Source organism: Crocuta crocuta, unplaced genomic scaffold (genome assembly GCF_008692635.1).
Source record: "Crocuta crocuta isolate KB4526 unplaced genomic scaffold, BGI_CrCroc_1.0 scaffold2, whole genome shotgun sequence".
NCBI classification, from domain to species: Eukaryota; Metazoa; Chordata; class Mammalia; order Carnivora; family Hyaenidae; genus Crocuta; species Crocuta crocuta.
In genome coordinates this window covers 4,952,337-4,971,693 of record NW_027528640.1, presented here as the reverse complement: position 1 = coordinate 4,971,693, position 19,357 = coordinate 4,952,337, and the positions used below count along the sequence as shown (strand labels likewise).

The following is a 19,357-nucleotide window of genomic DNA, read 5'->3' as shown; positions in this document are numbered from 1 at the left end:
TGAAAAGGAAGTACCTTTTGCCAGTACTTGTCTACACTAGTGTAACAGCAGCGTGAAGACTAGAGTTATAAGGCTTGACTTCACTTGAGGAGTAAATGTGAAGGCAGAACAGACAAGTAGCCATGTAACCATGTAACATTAGAGATAGTACAGTCACTTAAAGGAATACGTGGCATTCTGACTTGTTGCTTTATCTTTAGAGCAAGTGGCTCATTAAATTTCCTACCATTCATGGTAAATTTCCTGCCATTTGTGGGAGCTGTGAACCCCTAAAGGAGCACCAGCTACAGTGAGGCACGTAATACCAGAAAATGAAGCTGAGTTCAAGAAGTTTATGAAAATACAGGCTGTGTCTGTTATTTGCAAAGTGTCCGCCAACTATGGATGCCAACAAAGGGTTTGCTTTTTCTCAAAGTGACAAGGAGCAGCATGATTGAAGATGAAAGTGCTTCTCCTGGCCTTCTCTCTGCATTTGTATTTGTTCACTGAATATGAAACTAGCTTTTTGGTTAGATCTCTCCAGAAAATAATCTTCCACACATGATTCAGATAAGACCAACACTAACAAGGGCAGAGTCTGCAATTTGGGGTGTGCTCCAAGGCACTGCTCATATTTTGTTATTGTTCTTTAATTACCCAACAGCTGGTTTCAATAACTTGAATCTCTACCGTAGGCATCACTTCTTGGATTGAGAGATTCTTTCCAGAACACCACAGAAAAAAATTTCCTATCTGGCTTAAGGCGATTTCACTTTAACTTGGTCAATGAGAAGACTTGATTCTTCTTTTTCTGGAGATGGATAGGACTCATTGTGATTAGTTCCATTTAGCCTTGCCTGCCAGGAAACTACAGTAAAGTGAATATATAAAAACTGAATTAGAGACTCTTAACTCTAGGGGACACACTGATGGTCACCAGAGGGGAGGTGAGTGGGGGGAATGGGGGAAATAGGTGATGGGGGATTGAGGAGTGTATTTGTCATGAAGAGCACCGGGTGATGTACGGGTGTTGAACCACTGCCCTGAATGCCTGAAACTAATATTATACATATGTTAACTAACTGGAATTTAAATAAAAACTTACAGAACCAAAATAAAACCCCTGTGCTGGATTATAATCAACAAGAACATTTACATATGTCAACCCTCCAATTCTGCTATATGAGCCTAACACATGACCTCGTAGTTTTTCGGAACCCAAGACTGTTCTTCAACTCCTGAAGAATTACACAAGCTTGAGAAACGGGCCATTTCAGAGATGAATAATATATGAATTCTAATATACTAACACTAGTCATAAGAATAATTTTTAAAAAAATTTTTTTAATGTTTTTATTTATTTCTAGGAGAGAGAGAGAGAGACAGCGTGAGCAGGGGAGGGTCAGAGAGAGAGGGAGTCACAGACTCTGAAACAGGCTCCAGGCTCTGAGCTGGCAGTCAGCACAGAGCCTGACGTGGGGCTCGAACCCACGAACCGTGAGATCATGACCCAAGCAAAAGTCGGACGCTCAACCGACTAAGCCACCCAGGCGCCCCTAGAATAATTTTTTAAATAGATAAATGTTGACACTTACAAACATTGATTATGCAAAGGTAATTTTTTCATTAAAATTGTATTTGAGTAAAATAGTGTACAGAGATGATAAAAAATGTCCACTGTTATGAAAATCATACAATAAAGAATGTACCCAAAGCAACTAATAATAGGCATTACTGTGTGCCATGTATTTGTCTAAAATGCTATGTCATGAAATAGGTATTGTTATTTCTGGATCACAGATGAGAAAATGGTGGTTTTTGAGAGTCAAAGCTTCAGTTGAAATATGAATTTAGGCACCCTGACTTCTAAACTGTGATTCTCGAACAGTATATTTCCATAAATTCAACCCAATTTCACAACTCCCTGTAAGCAGACTTTAAGACTTTGTAAATATCTGTATGCTTTAAGACTATACAAATATTTGTATGCATGTACATATACATTTGTACAAAATTATATACATATATGAGTTCTTACTGTGTAGGTTGTTATATAAACTACTTTTTGTTCAACAGTGTCTCACACCTCCTTTCTATATAGAAAAAGATAGAGGTACATAATTATGAGGCTATATAATATTACATTATATATATTATAAAAGGGTCTTATTGATGAATATGTGTTTTATTCTATGAATAAATAGAAATTCCCTGGAACATCGTTTTATGTATCCCTTTATATACTGTGAGATTTTTTTAATTTTGGGTAAGTTCTAGTGGGAACAGAAGGCAAATTGATATACCTGTTTTATATTGTGGAACATCCTTCTAAGCAGCTGAACACAAAGGTTGAGCAAATGTATTTTCCCACCAACGATATCAATAAGCAGGATCCCATTTCTTTCCTTTATTTTTAAAGTTTTATTTTTTTATGTTAGAAAGCAAATGGCAGGAGGGACAGAGAGAGAGAAGGAGAGACCGAGAATCCCATATAGAGTCCGTTGTGGGGCTAGAACTCATGAACTGTGAGATCATGACCTGAGCCAGAACCATGAGTCAGATGCTTAACCCACTGAACCACCCAGGCTCCGTAAGCAGGATCCCATTTCTAAATGTCCTTTCCAAAATTAGGCTATATCAATAATTTTTTTGGCTAATGTGATTATGATTGTTGAGGTTGGAGTTATTTTCATGTTTATTGTCATATGTGTCTGTTTAGGGAATTGATAAATTTGGATTTTTAAGTAGATTTGTGATCAGACAGTATATTTTCAAGCCTGCACATTTGGAATCCCATAGTAATTAGCAGATTCAGTGATAGCTTCCTATTTGACTTCTGTTATTCTCTTCAAAATCCAATGCCTTTCTTAGAAATATCGTACTTGTGGGGGCGCCTGGGTGGCTTAGTTGGTTAAGCGCCGGACTTTCGCTTAGGTCATGATCTCGCAGTTCGGGGGTTCGAGCCCCGCAATGGGCTCTGTGCTGACTGCCAGGTCAGAGCCTGGAGCCTGTTTCAGAGTCTGTGATTCCCTCTCTCTCTGACCCTCCCCTGCTCACGCTGTCTCTCTCTCTCTCTCCTAGAAATAAATAAAACATTAAAAATTAAAAAAAAAAAAAGAAATATCGTGCTTGAATCCATAAAGTTTGTTACCAACAAGTTTAAGATGGTGTCTCAAAGTTTTAGATAATCTATAGTGTTTCTACTTTTCAAATCAATCATATCATTTTAATGTTCTGCAATTGCACTATTTTTGTTTGGTTTTCCTCCAGTTATATGCATTTATTTTTGTGTATTAACAGAATCCTTAATGTTTAATGCTCCCAGACAGGCACATTATTGACATTTCATCTTGATTGGGGATATAAATAAGTTTTGAATTTCTCCATTTCTGTCACTCTTACCACTTACAAGTGGATTTTGAGAGTCTGTCAGGCTCTATGCAATGAGATATTTGGAACATTGTGCCCTCCTGTAATAAAAAAAATACTCAAAGTCTGACTTCACTAAGTTTGTTTCTCTTAGTTTTGATTAGCAATGTTTCTTCTGGTTCCTTGTGGTGTTTCCATTTGCCTAATCCATATTTTATCCTTGGTCACTGGCTTAGTTCCTGTCCTACGCATTTTTCATGCGTCCTGGAATATCATTCAATATATTCAGCTGACATCCACATTTTTCTACTTCGGTTTATTAATGGAGATGCTAAATCACTTGGAATTTTTCTCTGTGACTGTCTGGCCACACTGAAATGGACAGATTTGGTGCTTCTTAGGCTTCTCCTATTATGTTCACCTTCCAGGTACAAAAATGGTCTGCAGGTTTATAATTTAGTCTATTAAATCCCTCCTTCTAGAGAATTGTTGACAGAGTGACATAGTGCCCTTCATGCCTATTCTCTTCTCTCCATGTTTCTATCAAATTTTGTGATAGATTCTGATAAATAAATCCAAGCATAATTCAGTTAGATTATTGGTAAGTGTCACTTCTCACAAAAATTGCCTTTTTACTCTGCAGTCTTACCTTTAACTGGCCAAGTTAATAGCCTGAATTTTTTTCCTCCTTTTTTCTTGTGTTTTTATTTAAAAAAATTATTTATTTTAATTGAAGTTAGTAACATACAGTAGAGTGGTACCTTCAGAAATAGAACCCAGTGATCCATCTCTTACGTAACACCCAGTGCTCATCCCAGCAAGTGCCCTCCTTAGTGCCTGTCCCCCATTTAGCCCATCCCCCCACCCACAGCAGCCTAAATTTTTAAATGTGATGAGTGGCTTGAGAAACTCCACTCTTTTTAGATTTTGTTTCATACTTAAAATTTCTGGAGATCAGGATCCCATTTGTCCTTGTATTTTCTTGTTTTTAATATTTGTTTGTTTACTTTGAGAGAGAGGGAGCAAGTGGCATTGGGGCAGAGAGAGAGAGAATCCCAAGCAGGCTCCACGCTGTCAGCACAGAGCCTGACACGGGGCTTGAACCCATGAGTGGCAAAATCATGACCTGAGCCAAAACTGACCTCCAGATTTTGTCTTCATATGAGTATGGTGACCACGCAGTGTTACAGTAGTTGTAGGTGTACATTATAGTGATGGGACAAGTTACACACTGTGCTGTCCTCACAACACAGCTCCTTTCTGTCCCCACATAGTGATAGTATGTCACCATTGACCCAGTTTTTAGGGCTGTGTATTTTGTTCCCACAACGCATTCGGTTACCGAAAGCCTGTATCGCCCTCTCCCCCTGAGCTATTTTACCCATCCCCCACTTCCCTGTCCTCTGGCAACCATTAGTTTGTTCTCTGTATTTATAGGTCTGATTCTGCTGTTTGATTGTTCATTTTTTTTTAACATTCCACACGTGAGTGAAATCATAGGATATTTATCTTTTTCACTCTGACGTACTTCACTTAGCATAACACCCTCTAGGTTCATCCCTGTTGTCACAAATGGCATGATCTCGTCCTTTTTATGGCTGCGTAATATCCGTGTGTGTGTGCGTGTAATACACACGTACATACACGCTACATTTTCCTTATCCATTTGTCTATTGATGGATGCTTGGATTGCTTCTGTCTCTTGGCTACTGTAATTAATGCTGCAATAAACATAAGTGTTAATATATCTTTTCAAAATACTGTTCTTGTTTTCTTTGGGTAAATACTCAGTAGTGGAATCGTTGGATCATCTGGTATTTGTATTTTTGATTGTTTGACAAACCGCCATACTGTCATCCACAGTGACCGTACCAATTTGCATTCCCTCCAGGAGTGCACAAGGGCTCCTTTTTCTTCACATCCTGGCCAACACTTGTTATTTCTTGGTTTAAATTTTTTTTAATTTTAGCCATTCTGACAGGTGTGAGGTGATATTACAGTTTTGATTTGTATTTTCCTGATGAAGAGCAATGTCAAGCATCTTTTCGTGTGTCTGTTGGCCATCTGGATGTCTTCTTTGGAAAAATATCTCTTCAGGTCCTCTGCCTGTGTTCTTAATTGGGTGGTTTGCTGTTTGGTGTTGAGCTGTGTAAGTTATTTATAACTTTTATATGACTATTGACATAGTTTGGATATTAATCCCTTATCATGTATAACATTTGCAAATAGCTTCTCCCAATCAGTAGTTTCTTTTTGTTTTCTTGATCATTTCCTTTACTGTGTAGAAGCTTTTTATTTTGTTTAGTACCAATAGTTTTTTTTGCTTTTGTTTCCCTTGCATCAAAAACGTTTTTTTTTAATGAAACAGAGTTGAGCTTTTGTTCAACACTTACCTACATTAATTTATTATACTTAAACAACCTTTTTTTTCTTTCATAAGAAAGAAAAAGATTAACTTTGGGGTCAATATTTCCCTTTAGCTATAGGAAATTATATTCTCACTGTATACATTAAAACTATGATCTTTCCAAATTATTTTATGGTAAATAGGATTTTTGTCTTTGGCTTTTTTTTTTGAATTTTGTATTCACAAAGATCTACCAAGTAAGGTGAAATAATTAAACCATCACCTGCTTGACGCACAGGATGGTGTCTGTTCTACCTGTTTAATAGTGTACACCGCACCTATTTCATCTACCCTCTACTTCTACCAACAAAGTGATGGGGATGTTTTTCAAAAGAATAAGCTGATCTTATCTTTGAAATAGCCCACAAAATCATGGTGTTTGGAATTGGAACAAATATTTACCTAGAAGCGATATTTTAAAGATTTTTTTAAAATATCCATTTATTTTTAAGAGAGTGCAAGCAGGGGAGGGGCAGAGAGACGGGGAGAGAGGATCTGAAGCAGGCTTTGGTGCTGACTGCAGCCAGCTTGATGTGGGGCTTGAACTCATGAACCATGAAATCATGACCTGAGCCAAAGCTGGATGCTCAACCGACTGAACCACCTAGGTGCCCCATAGAAACAATATTTTAGAATTGAGAGATTAGGTTTTAAATTAATGCAACTGAAAAAAATAATAAATTGGGTCCCCTGGGGAAGTCTAATTACTGTATTAGAGTATTTTCTCTGAGAAAATACAATCTCTTCTTCTTTAAAAAAAATGTTTATTATTTGGAGAAGGTGAGAGAGAAAGTGTACACAGGGGAGGGGCAGAGAGAAAGGGAGACAGAATACCAAGCAGGCTCTGTCATCAGTACAGAGCTTGATGTGGGGCTGGAACCACAAACCACCATGAGATCATGACCTGAGCTGATCAAGAGTCAGACACTCAACTGACTGAGACACCCAGGTGCCTGTACTCTCTTCTTGCTAGAAGGGCCCCAAAGAACTCACCTGTGATCTCTGCTGTGGAGACCGGGTGCTTATAAATACAAGTAAGCTGTAAGACATGAATGAAGAATTTGTTGGGTATTCCTAGGGATGTGACGATTTCTAGTTCATAATACGAGAATTCTGAGTACTTCCGCATTTGGTTTCCAGACACCTTGTGTAAATCAATCAGGATCATACCTGTTTTACCTTTTCAGTGTTTTGAACCCATTTCATCTGTAATGATGCAAGCTGGCATGATTTACATTCACTTGAAACTACACTTGATTTTCACTTTATGTCGTGTTATATTAAATCGCCATATGTAGAATGCATTTTTACAGATAAAATCCTGTTTCTATAGAGGAGAGCACATAGAAAAACAGTGGCAGCAGTGATCCATTTTGTAATCTGAACATTGGTCCATTCGGCTTTTTATTCTTTTAAAAATGGGTGCAAACAAGGTCAGATGAAGTGAATTAGGAAGGCCTGGGCTTTAAAAATCAGGCAGTTTCTTCAAATTCCACCTCAAAATGTGTGAATTCAGGCATATTCCTTAATCTTCCTGAGTCTCCATTTTCTGCCAATGAAATTACCAATGACACTTTGAAGTGGTACTTACCACCCCGATATTGATGATAAAACTGTTTAACTTTCCCTTCTTCATCTGTCCCCATCTCAGTAAATGGAAGTATCTGCTTCCATCTGCACTGCTGTTTGGACCCAAACCACAGAATCATCCTGAGGCTCCTTTTCCCCCCTCCTCCCATGACACCCAGTCTACCGAAACACACACTCAGTACACCTCCCTTTCTTCTTCTCTGGGCGTTCCAGGCAAACCACCATCTCCTCTTCATGTTGCCTCCATTCTGTCTTCACATAGTAGGTGGAGAAGTCTTCTGAAACAACCTTATTCAGGTACTGGTGGTCTTCATCCCTGCTTAAAACGCTTTAAGTCATTGCATTCAGACTCATATCCCTTCAGTGACTTACAAGTTTTTTTCTGTTTGTTTGTTTTGAATGATTTGGTAATTCTATTCATAGGCATTTTATATGTTTATTGATACTATTCTGAATGGCATACTTTTTAAGTTAAAAATTCCAATTATTTTTGGTATATAAAAATGCAGCTGATTTTTGTATAATTTTGTATCCAGCAATCTATATTACTTTTTTAAAAAATAGTTTATTGTCAAGTTGATTTCCATACAACACCCAGTGCCCATCCCCACAAGTGCCTTACGAGTTTTAATGTTCTCAGTTCCTCTCCACCATCTAATATTCCCTTACGCTACCGCCACACTTACTCCTTATTCTTTGTTTTTGTTCCTTGCCTCAAGGCCTTTTCATAAAATATTCCACCACCCAAAGGGTCTTTCTTCAGACCTTCTCATACTTCACTTCTCTTCATTGATTTCTGAGTTTCATCATCTTGGCTCCAAAGAGGTCTGTCTTAACCATGCTGTGTAGAGTACACCCTACCCAAACACATCATTCTTTAACATATCATCCTCTCTCCCTTTCCTTACAGCACCTACTAATAACTAAAATCAGCTTCCTTATTTGATTGCTGGTCAGTTATTGCCAACTACAATCAGTACCATGTGCCCAGTAGAAATAAGAAGGCAAGAGTTTGGTCAATTGCATTTGTGTGTATACACAACACCCAGAACAGTGCTTGGCAGTTATTGGATGCACAGTATATAATTGTGGAAATCCTAGGTGTTAATAATTTTCCACAAATCTGTGTGTGTGTGTTTGTGTTTCCAAGTGACTGTACCACTTGTTATGTAGGATACAAAGTTAATCAGATACTGATAGGATGACTTCTCCCACAAGAGAGGAGACAAACCATGTGTCCTGGAAAAACTTACAAACAGGAGCTAAGAGAGGCAGAGAGAAAGGGTGGGGGATGATAATTTTTTTTTTTTACTTACATGGAGCATACTGCAGAGTGTGCCATTTACCCTGGTCTTTGGTGGCTTAAAATTTCATGAGCAAATGTCAAGTTAATTTTGAAACAATTACTGGAACACAGCTAACTGAGGCAGAAAATCGTTTTATTATGAATAGAATGAATTATTCCTTGGGTGCCCTTAAGGTTTGCATATATACCGTCATAGAGCAGAAGCAAACTAAACTTGGCAGTGCAGCTTTCGTGTTTTGTAAGATTGATTCACAATATTTAATGGTGCGGCACATTGTGTAACATTTACAGCAACTTTCTCACTCTCTTGTTTGAAATGAGCATCCTGTTTAGTTAGGCTTTGCAAATCTCTTCATGGGATAGAAATTATAGTCAGGGTAGGAACTGGAATTCCATGGAGCACACTCTCTCCCTAACTCTCGCACTTAATCAGACATTTGTAGTCAAATTACTTTCATTTCCTTCTTTCTCCACTCTAAAGTCACACTTCCCAGGTATTTTTAGAGGATTAATTAGTTTCCATTAATTAATTTGTTTCCCTTACTGCTTTAATAACTCTATGGAACCTCAGAGTTACTCACTGTAATGGTGTGGACCTTGTTTGCCAAGTGCAATACAATACCCTTTGTTAAAATAGAATTCATCTGTTGATATCAGCCAATTAACTAAAGTGTGTTTTAAATGCCTACCTTGTGAGTCACTTTGTGCCCAGGGCCCTTTAGGGACTCCAGGAGTAGACTACAAGGTTGCCACATTCAAAAACTTTAAAATCTAATTGGGAAGAAAAGATTAACTTGTAAGACCATCGAAAATGAATGCAATATAGCTGGAGTAATGTCTTTCTAGAAATGTCTCCTGAGGCTAGAGAAACAAAAGTAAAATTAACTATTTTTTATTGGTACTACATCAAAGTAAAAAAACCTTCTGCACAGCAAAGGAAATAAGCAACAAAACTAAAAGGCAGTCTACTGAATAAGAGATGATATTTGCAAATAACATATCTGATAAATGGTTATCATCCAAAATATGTAAAGAACTTATAAAACTCAATACCCAAATGATGAATAATCCAAATAAAAAATGGGCAGAAGATATAAATAGATATTTTTCCAAAGAAGACATCCAGTTGGCCAACAGAAACATGAAAAGATGCTCAGCCTCACTCATCATTAAGGAAATACAAATCAAAACTATAATGAGATATCACCTCTCATCTGTCAAAATGGCTAAAATCAATAAGACAAGAAACAACAGGTGTTAGTGAAGATGGGGAGAAAGAGGAACCTTCTTGCATTGTTGGTGGGAGTGAAAACTGGCACAGCCACTCAGGAAACAGTCTGGAGTTTCCTCAAAAATGTTAAAAATAGAACTACCCTACAATCCTGCAATAGCACTACTAGGCATTTACACAAAGAACACAGCAACACGAATTCAAAGGGACACATGCACCCTGATGTTCACGGCAGCGTTATCAACAACAGCCAAATTATTGAAACAGCCCAAGTGTCCACTGACTAATGAACAAAGGAGATGTGTATATGTATTTAGTATAATATTATTCAACCATAAAAAGGAATGAAGTCTTTCCATTTGCAATGACATGGATGGAGGTAGATAGTATTGTGCTAAGTGAAGTGAGTCAGTCAGAGAAAGACAGATACCATGTGATTTCACTCATATATGGAATATAAGAAACAAAAACAAGTAGCAAACGGGGAAAAAGGCCAACCAAGAAACAGCCTCTTAACTTCGAGAACAAACTGGTGGTTACCAGAAGGGGTGTGGGGGGGAGGGGTGAAATAGGTGATGAGGATTAAGAAGGGCACTTGTGATGAGCACTGGCTGTTGTATGGAAGTACTGAATCACTATTTTGTGGACCTGCGACTACTGTACGTGAATTAAGTGAAATTTAAATGAAAATTTAATAAAATCAATACAATTTTAATTAAGCTTCTGCTGTATGTAGCATGAATAAGGAGTGACAGGAAGGTCCTAGGGCATATGGTACCAAAGTTCAAGAGAGCTTCATTGTTAGAGTCCCACTGAATTGGAAGTCACATATTTATCATCTTGCCAGAAAGTCTACTTATGGTTATTTTGTCCCCAAACCTGAATACCCCTTTGGTTTTCGGGAGGAGGTCCAATTAAACCATAAGTCATTCCAAGAGTGGCACTGCTCAACAGTCAACCTTTATGGGGTGTCCAGCGGGGACTGAGAAGGGGTAGACACATCACTGATGAGTGATCGATGAATTTTAATTAGACATGAGCATATGTTTTATCATTTAATTCTTATAATTATCTTGCAAAATAGATTTCCTTGTGCCCATTTCATAGTTGAGGAAACAGGTGCACAGAGGGGACAGAACTTGTACCAGATAAGTCAGCTTGGGATGGTGGAGACAGAAGTTTCCTTTTCCTGAAGCTGCTCCCTTTCTCCAGCATCACACAGCCTATTGGATTAAAACAGTCATCAACAATACAATGCAAAGACAGGTTATGGCAGGTGTTTGGTGAAGATTTGATTAGTTTCTATTAATTAGATTTTCTTACTGAATGATTTCCCCCTGTAAGCCTAAGAATGACCCATGATAGGAAGGGTCTTTTTAGCAAAATACAGTATCAAATTCGTAATCACATCTCCATTTGACAAAACGTATCGTCTGCATCTTTAAGAAGTTCTCACACTAAGATGGGTCACAGATAAACATTATCAGTTATAAAACACCAAGAGTCAACAATAAAATTCAAGAGGTGAACTTTGTTTTTCTGTGACAGTTCTCTCCTTCGTAATCACAGAAATTCTTTCATGAAAGAACAGTTTGTTAAGGAAAATAAAGCTGAGAAGATTAAAATATGATTATGCTCTTCTGTACCATTTTTAAAAGAATAATGTTTAAAAGCTAATTCATGTTGTTAAGACATGTTGGTGAAGTTATACAATACGCTAGCAATCTGTTTCCCATGCAGATCTAATTTGCATGTTATGATTTCTCAAGGAGTACCAATTTGGTGCTTTGCTCCATTTATTCAAAACTAAAATTGGAGTTTTAATATTGTCTGCACAATAGGGTTGTCTAAGGAAACTTCATAATATCTGTATTTTGTACATAGTTGCCCACTTTCTAGAAATTCCTCTATAGTCATTTACTTACATATACCAGGGAGTATCTAGGAAGATTCAGGACCATATGCATATCTAAGGAGGAGAAGTCCGGTAAGGGAATAATTAAAGAATACAATATATTTTTAAATGAGAAATGGATTTATCAGTGTTGTGATCATCCATGCATTAGCTTTGCACTATCAAATATGGTGGCCACTTGTAGCTACTGGTCATTTTCTATGCTGGATAGTCCCATCTGAGATGTACTGTAAGTGTAAAATACACACCCGATTTCAAAGACTTAGAAATACACACACACACACACACACACACACACACACAAAGTATCTCATGAATATTTTATATTGGTTATATGTTTAATATTTTGGGCACATTGGTTTAAAGACAATATATATTAAAATTTTATCTGCCTGTTTCTTAAAAGGTTTTTTTCAATGTTACTGCTAGAACATTTCAGATTACATGTGTGACTCACATTATAGTTCTCCTGGACAGAAATTTTGTAGGCAAAGAGCCATATTCCTTCCTATACCTTGATAGTAATTCTTTTTTTTAAAAAAATTATGTTTATTTATTTTTGAGAGACAGAGAGAGACAGAGCATGAGTCAGGGAGAAGCAGAGAGAGAGGGAGACAGAATCAGAAGCAGGCTCCAGACTCTGAGCTGAGAGAACCAAGCCCGATGCGGAGCTCAAACCCACAAACCATGAGATCATGACCTGAGCCAAAGTCAGACGCTTAACCGACTGAGCCACCCAGGCGCCCCTACCTTGATACTAATTCTTATTTCCAGTGACGGTGGAACTCAAGCCTGCAGAATGGAAAACAAACCAAGTGAGGTTGTAACTATGGCCCGATCATCTCAACTCACTTACTGTCTACCTGTCCTCCATGAGTAAATGTGAGGATGAAAAGGATGGAGCCTCTTCTGTCTGTCTGGGTTCCTGGGTAAGACAAGCCCTCATTTAATGTTACTTCAAGGCACGATGGGTAAAAAGTCCTAAAAGAGCAATAAAGTGCTTGGTGGCTTGAAGAAAGAAAAGGAAGAAATGCTTAATTTTATTTAAGGATTTAAGGAAAAGGGAGAATTTGGGTAGAGGCTCAGGCTATCTGGAAGGAATAGCATAAGGAATCCCGAAGAGGTACAAGTTAGTATCCAGCTGACCCAGAGCAGAGTCATAGAAAACAAGTACAAAAGACAGGTGTTGTATGAATTGTGGACACCTCTGATGCCAAGGGGGCAAAGGATTTATCTTTAATTTGTTAGCCTATGGGGAGACACTGAAGGCTTATAGACATTCCAGAAATGTAGTTTTGACAAGTTCCTATAAAATAATGGCATTTACAGTGCTCCTGGGTGGCTTAGTCAGTTAAGTGTCCAACTTTGGCTCAGGTCAGGATTTCTTGGTTCGTGGGTTCGAGCCCCGCATTGGACTCTCAACTGACAGCCAGCTCAGAGCCTGGAGCCTGTTTCAGATTCTGTATCTCCCTCTCTCTCTGACCCTCCCCTGCTCACTCTGTCTCTCTCTCTCTCTTTCAGAAATAAATTAAAAATTAAAAAAAAAATTTTTAAATGATGGCATTTGGATTCAGATTGGAAGAAACTAATTTAGGATACTGCTGTAGCCTTTCGGTCAAAAGGTGTTGAGGACCCATAGTTAGATGGCAGAATGCAGACAGCAGGAAGACTCGGGCATCAGAGGTGTTCCCGAGGTGTTGCATTATATTGAGGCCCCAACTGAACATATTCCATAATAGAATGTCGTGTGTGTGTGTGTGTGTGTGTGTGTGTATGTGTGAACGAACCGGGAAAAGGAGTAAGACAAGTTTGGTGCACTCACTTATGATGTAAGCACTGTATCCCACTGATGGCTGGAGGGACGGTCTGTACTTCAGATGCCACGTGGAAACACAATGGTCGTCTCAAGGGAGTCAGGAAAGTTTGTCTTTGACTCTATTGACTGTAGCAGAAAAGAGGCAAGATAGATTTGTGAATCTGCCCGTTCAGCAGGAAAAAATGGTAGCTGCCATGCTCTTTGCAGGGCAAAAAAAGTAAAAGTGTCCTGGGAATTTGTTCTCAACATTTGAGTCTAAAGAAGCAATTAATTGTTGGTTGAAAACTCGTTCTTTGTTTCTTTGTAGGGTGGTCTGAGATGGTGGGGGTGTGTTTGCCACAGCAGAGGTACAATTGCCTTTTTCTTCTCCCTTCATAGTTAAGAAAGCTTTCTTAAAGTAAGAGCTTTCCTCAGCTGTGCTAAAGTGTCCCAGGAAAACGGTTCTATCCCTGCTTAGTTCAGAGCTGTAAATTGTTAAAAATAACTATTTTCAAGACTCCCTGAGCCCAGGTTTATAGAGAAGGTAATTTTCTTACTGACGGCAGATAGTATTTGTGCTATTTTTTCCCACCATCAGATACCCATGTTATGATCATACTTTCTAGCCAATTTAAACATTGGTAACAAAGTAGAAATAGTTAATGATATATATTCCGAGTCTTAGGGGAATTCAATGAATACGTTTAAATTTCTCACACCTGTTTCAGACCCGAGAAAAAGGATGTACCTGTATTCCCTTCTTCTCGACTCATGTCATTATTCAGGTCTCAAGACAAACTAAGCATTTCCCAAGAGAGAAATAGAGTTATTTTGGGGTGGTGTGTTTTGTAAATATGGATGTGAGAGTCAGCTCTTTGATTAATTCTCAAACTCTGCACTCAGATCTCTAAAAAGGTTCTCATTTTGTCCTTCAGTGTTCAGTTCAGAAGGCTTTTTCTGTGAACAGTGTGCTTACAGAGGCCTCATTTTTGTCATCAGAATAATATAGGACCTTCTCCTCCTGGCTGGAAATTTTATGTCATTGAACTCTACTTTTTAAAAAATATAAAGACTTTATTTCTTTATTTCACTTTATTTCCAGAAGGAAAGCATGAGGAATGGAGCTGCAGAAAGGGACTTTTCCTAAAGGAAAACTGTAATGAATAGCGGCAGTTTAAATCTTCCTTAAGGTGTATTGTATGGTTTGTGGAAAGTAAATGACCCATTTCAAACACTGAATTCTCACTCTTTGTCAGGATTTCAGCTCTTTGCCCAAAAGCCAAGTGTATATTATAAGGAGTCCATAGAGAGTCCGTATTTCTATGGCGATCCTTGCCTTATATGGAAGGATAAAGTGGGGAAGGTGTGGAGACCCTTGTCTACCATGGGATTCTAATATATTAATATTCAGAAATTACTGGGGCACCTGGGTGGCTCAGTAGGTGAAACCTCCAACTTCGGCTTAGGTCATGATCTCACATTCATGGGTTCAAGCCTCGCGTCGGACTCTGTGCTGACAGCTCAAAGCCTGAAGCCTGCCTCGGATTCTGTGTCTCCCTCTCTCTCTCCCCCTCCCCAGCTCATGCTCTGTCTCTCACTGTCTCAGAAATAAATAATTAAAAGAAACATTTAAAAATTTATGCATAATATTTGTATAGTAGTGGTCTAGTGTGAAATAGCATATGATTGAGAGTAATGAAATTAATGTCTCATAGATTTACACATACATAGCTTGCTTTGTATTTACATATGGGGAACTTGCAGCATGGTACAAGGGACACATCTTTGAATAAACTGGATCTACTAATCCTGGCTCCAGAGACCTTGGTTTTGATCAGGACACATTTCAGAACATCTCCAAGCCTCAGACTCATTTGAAAATGGTGATGAGAATACATTCCATTTCAGAGAATGATTTTTAAAAAATTTTTAATGTTTATTTCTGAGAGGAGAGAGAGAGAGAGAGAGTGTGTGTGTGTGTGTGTGTGTGTGAGCAGGGGAAGGGCAGAGAGAGAGGGAGACACAGAATCCAAAGCAGGCCCCACGCTCTGAGCTGTCAGCACAGAGCCTGACATGGGGCTTGAACTCATGAACGGTGAAATCATGACGTGAGCTGAAGTTGGACACCCAACCGACTGAGCCATCCAAGTGCCCCTTTCAAAGTATGATTTTTGAGGCTTGCTTCAGAGACCATAGACATAAACTCAGAGCATACTCATCAACTGTTAGTGCTCTTCATATGTTATCCTAACTGGACACATCATATATGGATTCATACAGGCCCAGAACATTCTCCTTAATGATGCTCCTATATATGATTATTGTACTGTCATAATTTCCCCCAAGGTAACCATCACTATAAAGTTAAAGGCAGAATGACTCAGAGATGGCGATCGAATTATGTGCCAGGTCATATCCTACTGAGACTGTTTCCTGACACACTTATCAGAGACTGAACATTCGCTCATCTTTTGAGTCCAGGTGGATGCTAGCCACTGCTTTAGGTTCTGAGTAGACAGCATACGTTCTTCTTAACATTATATTTTGGTTTTGGTGCATGTTGGAAAACGCTATTGCCTGCTCATTTGGCTTAATTCTAATTTCATCTGTCCCTCTGGCTCAAAGCATCTTGAAACTTTTATTCTAGAACAGAGATTTGAGACTTTAAAGATCATCTGCCATTTAAAATGCTATTTCTGGAGCTGGCCCTGGAGAGAATGATTCAAATTCTGAGCTAGGGACAAGGATGTAGCCCATACAGCCATGTGCTCAGAAGGTTCTGACCAAGAAATAGTCTACCTCTGTATTCCTTGGTTTTTCTCAAGGTTTTTATATCCAAAGTATTCTCATCAAAGTGGATTTTACTGTTTTTAACAATGGGAACTGCTTATAGGATTCATACGTGATGTCTTCTTGGGAAAACAAATTCTTGTTGGAATCAGACTTCATAAAGAACATATGTTCCACTATTTAGTTGAAATAAGCCAACCTATGATTAGAAAAACAACCAAGTGTTGGAATTGAAGTGATTGGTTCTATAGTAGTTGGTTAGTAAGAAGGTAGTCAGAAAATTTGCCCCTTTTTCAATGCCATAGATATTACAACAATACAGATATGTGAGTTGAACTTTCGGTCAAGATGGTAAGAAATCTGAAACATCAGTTACAACAATCATCTTTTGATAATAGCTCAAGAAAATAGTCATTTTCCTTTGTTCCCAATGATGCTATGAATATTTAAAAAATTTTAAGTTTACTTAAGAGACAGAGAGCGAGAGGTAGCGAGCAAGCGGGAAGGATCAGAGAGAGAGGGAGAGACAGAGAATGTCAAAGAGGCTCTGCACTATCAGTGATGGTGGGCTAGGTCTCAGGGAACCATGAGATTATGACCCGGATGCTATGAATATTTTAAATGCACAAAACTTTTAAATAAATTCTAAATCAAAATTGTATTTTACTTATTCTGAGAACATCCAGATGTTTTGTCTCAGAACCATTCCCCATCACCCAACTAGAAAGGGACGATCTTCTTTTGGTGAATTGCAAACTGAATGTTCATGAGGTAGGGTACCCTATGAGCATGTCAGTCAACTATCAAGTGTTAGCCATCTGCAATGTACTTCGCATTGCTAGCTACTGCTGGTGAGGGCAACAAGAAAGACAAACAAGATTTTAAAATACCCTTTTGTATCAATCAGCTTTTGTAGGAAAAGGTTTGAGTTACCTGGGAGGAAAATAAATTCTGTTGCAATATCTAACAAAAAAGAATAATACAACACTTCATTCTGTGTGATTTGTAGTATAAAATGGGCATTTACTCGGCTTGGCACCCTGCCGTTCCTTTTCCTCTTCCTTTTGGAAATACTGTTGTACATTCAAGGGCAAAATTTGGAGTCAAGAAATCAAAATGATGGTTAAATGGTAAAAGGGAGGAAAATGGTATCATTTACCATAAGAAGAGGAGATTGTAGAACTTGGACTTTCTGCCTTTGAATTCAAGAAAGGAATTTTTTCCAAGTAGGAGTATCCCAGATCTGTGAGCTGTCCTTGGCCTTAGTCAGAAATGGGAGGAGGTGAGCATCGTGGAGAAATGACTTCGGTACACACCAGCTCCTGTTCGTGAAGAGCGGGTTAGATACGTTCTCAAAGCCCCAGAGAGCTCTGTGTATTTGTGATTTTTTCCCCCCTTCTGTTCAGTGGTGATCAGATCAACATAGCTGTGGCTAGTTTTGCGAAATTATTTTAGTTTCGGCATCTGGCACAAACGCATGCAGGAGGTCAAACTCGTAAATCTCGATGTTAGTAGGGGAGCAGATAAACATCCATCAGCGATGAGCTTTCCTTCTGTGCGCTCTCATTTCATAACGAGGAAATCCATGCTTGGGAGGCTGCCCCCCATGGCCATTTTCGCTCTGAGAATATGTGCCACTTGGGGAACCAGAGCGGACGTCTTAGGACCCTCTGGCTAATGTCCTTTCCATGCCACACGCCTTCCTTTGTGATGTCATGAGTCCTGTAAAGAGGATGTTACTGGTCTTTGTACTTCCAGACATTCTCCAAGCATTGAGGTGGTGGAAAGAATACTTGATTTAAATGAAGGAAATCGTTCTGTCACCAAGAAAAAAGTTTGCTCTTTCTACTCAGAGATTTCCTTGCCAAAAACTAATTACTTTGCATGAGAATGCTGCCCTTGTTTCATGCATTAGTAGAATCAATTCTTCTCTCTATAATACTGCTCAGCCATTGTGACTGTCAGTGCTCTGGATGTGAAGCTGGAGTCTAAAGCCGAGTCATCACGCACAAAGGTTTATACAGCTGGGCCACGTGTCTTCATTTTAGGGCTGGTTTTGCAGCTGTGAGCTCTAGGCATTGTGGTTCTCTTCTGTTCCCCTTTGTTAACCCAACATGTAGACATGAGGGCATGGGGTGGCATTAGCTCCCCGGTAAGTAGTAGAGAAAGGAAAAGGAAATTAGGTGCCTTTGCTGACTTTTTCAAAACTTAATGAAAACTTAATGTGTGCCAAACACTCCTAGGTATCAGGGATTTGCACACATGCAATTGCCAGCCCTGAAATAACTGTAGGGTGCATACTGGATACGGAGTATTAAACCTAAAAATGACAGATGATTTGACAAAGGTGTGAACATGGATAGGCGGTATCCAAATACACAGAAGGGGCAGTAGAAAACATTGTGTGAACTCATTTGACAAAGAGCTAGAAGTTAGTGAGGAAAAGTATTGTGTGTATGTGTCGAGGGTGTTGTCCTGTCTCCGTTCTAAGAAAAGACTTTGAGAGAGGAATTCGATAGCCCCGTGTTAGATATAAAACTTGCTGGTTATCAATAGGTTTTGGTTCATTCATGGAGTAAATTACCACCCCACTTCCACCGATCCAACCACCTCGCCTAATGAAATCCGTCAAGAAATTCAAGGCCACATCTGTCATTGGACAGAATAAAAACTTTTTAAGTTAACTAGCACATATGAAAGATTAAATATCTGAGCTTTGAGGTTCTTATCATACATATGCTTCTACTCAGTAAATATCTGGTAAGCCGTGACTAGCTTTAGTACTTGGTTAGAAGAGAAAAGAAAGAAGAGTAAGCTGTGGCTAGGCCTGCAGGAAGTTTTCAGACTGATTAAGGAGATAAGACTGCCCTCAGTAAGAAAGACTATGCAACAACGCAATGCCCAAACCAGATGTAGGCTGCAAGGAGTGGTTATAAAGCCTCCTTCAGTACATGTTCATCTGGCGTCATCTTTGC

The 19,357-nt window shown here is 38.8% G+C and overlaps 1 protein-coding gene, 1 long non-coding RNA gene and 1 other non-coding gene across 4 annotated transcripts in view; 1 reads left to right on the top strand and 2 right to left on the bottom strand.

Moving 5' to 3' along the window:
- Positions 1-19,357, top strand: part of PRKG1 (protein kinase cGMP-dependent 1) — a 1,238,678-nt gene that overhangs the window by 579,179 nt on the left and 640,142 nt on the right. The window lies entirely within an intron of this gene.
- TRNAK-UUU (transfer RNA lysine (anticodon UUU)) lies at positions 1,447-1,531 on the bottom strand. Its single transcript has one exon. It is a non-coding gene; the product is annotated as a tRNA-Lys (tRNA).
- LOC144224292 (uncharacterized) lies at positions 11,010-18,024 on the bottom strand. The gene is made up of 3 exons (XR_013333004.1): positions 17,542-18,024; positions 13,620-13,739; positions 11,010-11,105 (listed from the first exon to the last, which is right to left on the bottom strand). It is a non-coding gene; the product is annotated as an uncharacterized LOC144224292 (long non-coding RNA).